The sequence below is a fragment of the Archocentrus centrarchus genome, chromosome 19 (genome assembly GCF_007364275.1).
Source record: "Archocentrus centrarchus isolate MPI-CPG fArcCen1 chromosome 19, fArcCen1, whole genome shotgun sequence".
Classification (NCBI taxonomy): Eukaryota; Metazoa; Chordata; class Actinopteri; order Cichliformes; family Cichlidae; genus Archocentrus; species Archocentrus centrarchus.
The window spans coordinates 2,556,622-2,562,362 of record NC_044364.1 but is presented as its reverse complement, the minus strand read 5'-3'; positions in this window follow the sequence as shown (position 1 = coordinate 2,562,362).

The window sequence follows — 5,741 nt, the reverse complement described above, 5'->3', positions numbered from 1 at the left end:
GCGAGGGCTGTGACTTGATCCCTCCTTTTGCTCCTGCATGCTCACACCCACACACAGACACACACAAACACACAGACACGCACACACACACACACACACACACACACATACACACACACACACACACACACACACACACACACACACACACACTCCCTTTCCTATCCAGGTGAGTAGCTCTAACAGAGTTAACTCCCCTCTGCCACCTCCATCCTCTTCCTCTTCCCCACACTGTTGGAAGTTAAAACCTCCACACCTCTGTGCATCAGGCCCCCCTTCCCCTGCTGCATTCCACCCCAGCAGGAGTTCACCTGTGTGGGCTTGACACTCTGCAGTCAGTCCCTTCCTTCTGCGGCCTCCTCCCATGTTCTTGGGAGTGGCACACACAGCAGAACTCTACCTGCAGGCTACGGGAAACAGTTCTGTGAATCGTGTTTACACAATCATGTACTCGTACTCACAGGGCACATTTTCTTCCTGTCAAATATTTGATATTAATGTTCTGATTGCCACATACCTGAATCAGAGCAGGGAGAAGGAGCAGAGGAATCTGAATTCCTGAACAGTGTCGTGGTCACATGGCCCAGTGTTTATACTTTTTATATAGTTTATATTTGCTTATATATTTAAACGTCCTCTCATATTTTGTTGGAAAATCTTTCCAACTTGCAAAACAATTAAAAACAGAATAAGACCCCCCCACACACACATTTTTTTGCTTTCTGAAATGTCTTTTTTTTTTGGCACCTCCGGGCTCCTGTACTTATGACCACTGCAAATATGCTTGATTTGAGATTTCTCCACTGTGCCACCTCTGTGCTGTTCAGTAAGAGGAGCCTATGCTGACTGTTGGTGGGAGACGGGGACGTACCTTAAAGTTGTTAATGCAAACAGGTTACCTACATCAGCGCCTGTTTTTACACAAATTGGCCAAAAAGCAGCAGCGTTCATGTGAATATGTTTCTTTTATCTTCTGCTGCTGCGGACCGTCCGCTTCAAGATGCTCTTCTGCACACCCCAGCTGTAACGAGCGGTTCTCCGATCAGCCTGAAGCAGCCTGGCCGTTCCCCTCTGACCTCTGCCTTGTTGATACAAGGATCATTCTCTGTGAACCCTAAAGGTGGCACTAACAGCCATGTCATATTCCAAGTCACTCAGGTTCTAAATTGTGTAGCTGTAGCATAGAGGGTGGGAGGTGGGTAAATGGGCTCGGAAGCAGATCACATGTTTATTCAGCCCTGGCTGTGAGTGAGACTCATTCCCATATTGACAGCATGTTGCCATAATCATGATTTCATTGCTGTTTTCTGATCTCCCCAAGAAGGCACTCGTGCTGCTGCGTGCTCATTAAAAATGCTCGTGTGCTGGTAGAGTTCAGAGAGGAGACACCCATCTGAACTGATCTTTCAGCGCCTGTGTCCCTTAGGGCAGGGCTTTTTGTTCAGATGTCAGGATTGGCGTTCATCATTGGACTGCTTTGTTGTTGAGCTCTCTCAGTAAGTCCTCCTCTACCCTTTAACCGTAACTCTAACCTGTTCATCTTTGCTCCACTTTAACTTTTTGCTCTTTAATGAATTTCTTACAAACACAGGATTTGATTAAGGAGCAGAATTATATTCAAAAGGAAGTCGTGGGAATTCCAGATAGAGGCAGAGTCAGATTGAACAAGAAAGCCTTTTCCTCTGCTCTGCAGCAGACCACACATCAGGTGTTAAAGGTTACTTACAATTACTTACTGTCTCTGCACCACATCTCCTCTAACACTTTGAGAGCTGCACTCACGCAGACTCGGATAAGGATCCAAGTTGGACCAGATGTGGGATCTGAGGACTTTACGAGACTTTTTTCCTTTTCACTACATTAACAGCCTGCTTTTTTTCTTTTTTTTGGGGGGGGGGGCATGCACAGCCACACTCCTAGCAACCAGATCTGGTTTGATACAATGGGCGACTCTCTCCAGGGGAACAAAACATGTGCAGAAACAACTCTTCTCCACATTCTTTTTTTTTTTTGCTAACACTGAAGGAGGTGCTGGAAAGGTGTGGCACACCTGCTGTAGCATTTCTGCAATTAGTTTGAACAAGGGATCGTGTGAAAGAAGCTTTGTGCTAATTATACTCATACATACGTGGTTATACATATATTTTAGCTTGCAGTAAACACAAGCAGTGACGGCCAGCAGTTTAATGTCATCTGTCCATGTCAAAAATCTGAATGAAAAGCAGAAATTATAACTCCTTAAATTGTGCTTTTTAAAAATATTTATTTACTCATTTGTTAACATTATTCACACTGAGTGGAAACTATATGTAAAAAGATCATAAACTGTTCATGGACCACAAATGCACAGCTGTTGCATTCACATCTGTCCTTTGCAAACATACTAATTATGACTTAAGGCGTTACTTACTGCGTACAAGATGCACCTGTGGGGAACTGGACTCATCTGCAGAATAGATGGGGTCGTCTTCCCCACTCAGGAAAAGCAAAACAATCCAAAAAGTGGGGAAAGTAACATATAAAGTTTTTTTTTTTTTTATTCAGAGAAGAAGCAGAACAAGAATGTCTTCCCGCTCCCCTCTCCACATTTCAGCCTGAGTCAGTGCCCGACTCTTTGCCAATTTACATGACAAAAACTGCACTTTTTCTGGATCACTGAGTTCATTCACCCCTTGTAACCGTGTCTCCCCTTCTTCTTCTTCCCACCAGTAAATCTGTTGCAGTGCACAGCTGAACTCAGCTTAAATCAAGACCATCATGCTAGCAATTAATGACTTTAATAAAGCTGTGCTATAATGTAATTAAGTGTGATGAACACAGTGTAAAGTTAGCAAGAAAGGGTTCCATAAAAACACATATGATTTGTGTCTGTGGTAACTCCCTTCAATCAGCAGCAGTGCAATATGAACAGTTAGAATATAAAAAGAATATAAATATAAATAGAATATGAATAGTTAAAATATAGTCAATTAAATAAATAAAGATAAAGTAGATTGAGATGAGATATATATATATATGGCTATACACAGTGCAAACCAGATAAAACCAGATGGGTATTGAACTCTGTGTAGTGCTGTGCAATGATGTGCTTTAACTTTGTAATGCTTTATGTTTGGTGAAAGAAGGGAGGGGCGTGCAACCCAAAGAGCACCGTCCCCACAGTGAAACACGGCGGTGGGGGTATTATGCTGCGGGGACGCTTCAGTGCGGGAATCCGGGAATCTCATCAAGGTGGAAGGAATGATGAAGAAAGGAGGATATTTGAAAGAAAACCTCAAACAGTCAGCTGCTAAACTGGGTCTGGGTCACCGCTTTGTCTTCCAGCGACCCAAAAACATACCTCGCTCCTGGTGAAGAACGACCTCCAGAAGACCAAAGTGAATGTTACTGACTGGCCTGCACAAAACATCTGTGGGATGAACCAAAGACCAAGGTCCAAGCCAGAAGACCATCAAATCTGGAGGAGCTTAGAGATTTGTGAATGGGATTGCTCAGGAGACGAGTGTGAGGCCTGACTGCAGGCTGTTATCAGCAAATAGGATACACAACTATTAGCATCAAAGGGGCTAATAATTTAGAGCAGGGGTCCTCAAATCCAGGCCTCGAGGGCCGGTGTCCTGCAGGTTTTAGATGTGTCTCTGCTCCAACACACCTGAATCAAATGGCTGAATTACCTCCTCAGTCTGCAGTCAAGTTCTCCAGAGTCCTGCTGATGACTTCTATATTTGACTCAGGTGTGTTGAAGCAGAGACACATCTAAAACCTGCAGGACACCGGCCCTCGAGGCCTGGATTTGAGGATCCCTGATTTAGACCCTGATAGTTTTTTGGTTTTGTGAAATAATTTTGCTTCTGTGTGCAAACTAAAATAATGTAACCATCCAAAATAAAACGTTTTAAAAGCTGTGTTAAAAATTCCTTTCTCAATACTTAAAATCATGGGGCCAATAATGCGGTCCTTGTGCGTGTTTATGTGTACGTATGTATAAATACCATAAAGCCAATATGGACCCGGGGACCCACAGAATAACATCTTAATATTGTGTTGACATTGTGCGCACATTTTGAGTGAAATCATGACAACAGTGGATCGATGGGGGAAAGTTGTAACCTGCTCGGTACAAGCTGTACATCGGGCGTGTCTCGAGGGCTCGCCTCCAAAGTGTGTGCTCATCCGTGATTTCACACGCACACACCTGTGGCGATGACGGTGAATCATCCGCCATTTCTTTAAACTATAATCCACAGAGAGGGGGGGGGGGGGGGGGGGTCAATTACATTTTGCTTTCATAATATCTGAAGGTATCTAAATACACTTTATACAAGCCCATTTTCATTTTATATTTTAGCACTCGGCTGGTTGAACTGATGTGAAAGCTCTCAAGAAGGAGGGACCTCTAACTTTTCTCTCTTCAAACTCTATGCATGTACATAATCAATCAAGCTTTATTAGCAAAAAGTCACAGTCCAGCTCGTGAATGACATATAACGGGAGATAAAGCTTTAACCAAAAGTTACCAGTTTATTAATTAAAAGAAGCAAAACCTACAGTTAACTTCATGAGGTGTTAGTATCTGGATGAGTGAATGTAAAGTCTATGGGGGTGTCTAGTGTTAAAGTAATGAGGCTGAAGCCAACTAAGCAGGTGCTGGGTGGATGGAAGTATACTCAATAAAAATCCACATTACAGTTTTAATTTGAAAACTTCAACGCTTTTACAGTAATGACACCATCAGCCGAGTGTGATGAAACCATCCAATCAGCTCCAGTTTCCGGCACTAACTGTATTTTCATGTCCTCGGCCGCTCGAGCTCGGAGGGTTCGTCTGCAGTGAGGAATCCAAGTGGAGCCAAGAGTGAACGGCAACAGTGATTTTGGAGCCTGCAGGTTGTTTGTCAGTAACGCATTTGCATTCCGGGCTGTGCAAAAACATGTCGAGATCCAACGAGAACATGAACGCGCAGTCTACCAAATGCATGTTCTGTAAAGGCTTGTGGGCCAAACGTGGGTATGATTCAGCTGCATGGTCATAAATGAGTCAGGTCTAAGCCATAATCTGCACTCTAAACCTCCCTCAGGGATAACACCAAAAATCACCGAGTCCTCTCCATCCTCAAAAAACAAAGTTTTAATGACTGAGAGTCAATTTAGGAAGTCAGTATATGATTGAGGGAAGAATATACAGTTAATCGCAAACCTGTGTATGGCAGTCTTAAATTGCAGGCCACCGTGGATGATTATACATCATCATGACTGAGAACGCAGGGTGAGGTTCCGATAAACAACTGGAAAACAAGTAAGTCTTTTTTCTGCATACTTCAGATGTTTAGTTAGGCAAGTTAAAGGACTGCGCCCAACTTACAAGTATGAAAGGTTATGATAAACTATGAACAGGAAGTGCTGCTGCTTTAAAATTCAAAGCAGCTCAGAGCCTGCTGATTCTTGCCAGCTTCAACCCACTGCAGTCCCTCAGAATCACATCAACTTCTTGACACTCCCCTTCCACAGAAGTCAGACGAGGAGCGTGAGGTTTGACCTCACCTGGAACGCAGATGCTAACCCCGAGAGAGAAAAGTCTAACTGTGCGAGTGTGCTGGCGGGCGCCGGCACAAACACCAGAGAGATTCTTCAGTCCAGATTCAGGCCAACGCCTGCAGTCAATAAGAGCCTGCTCCCCAGTAACCACGCAGCATCCTTTCAGGACACAAAGATGTGAAGCTTCGTTAGAAGCAGACATATCTG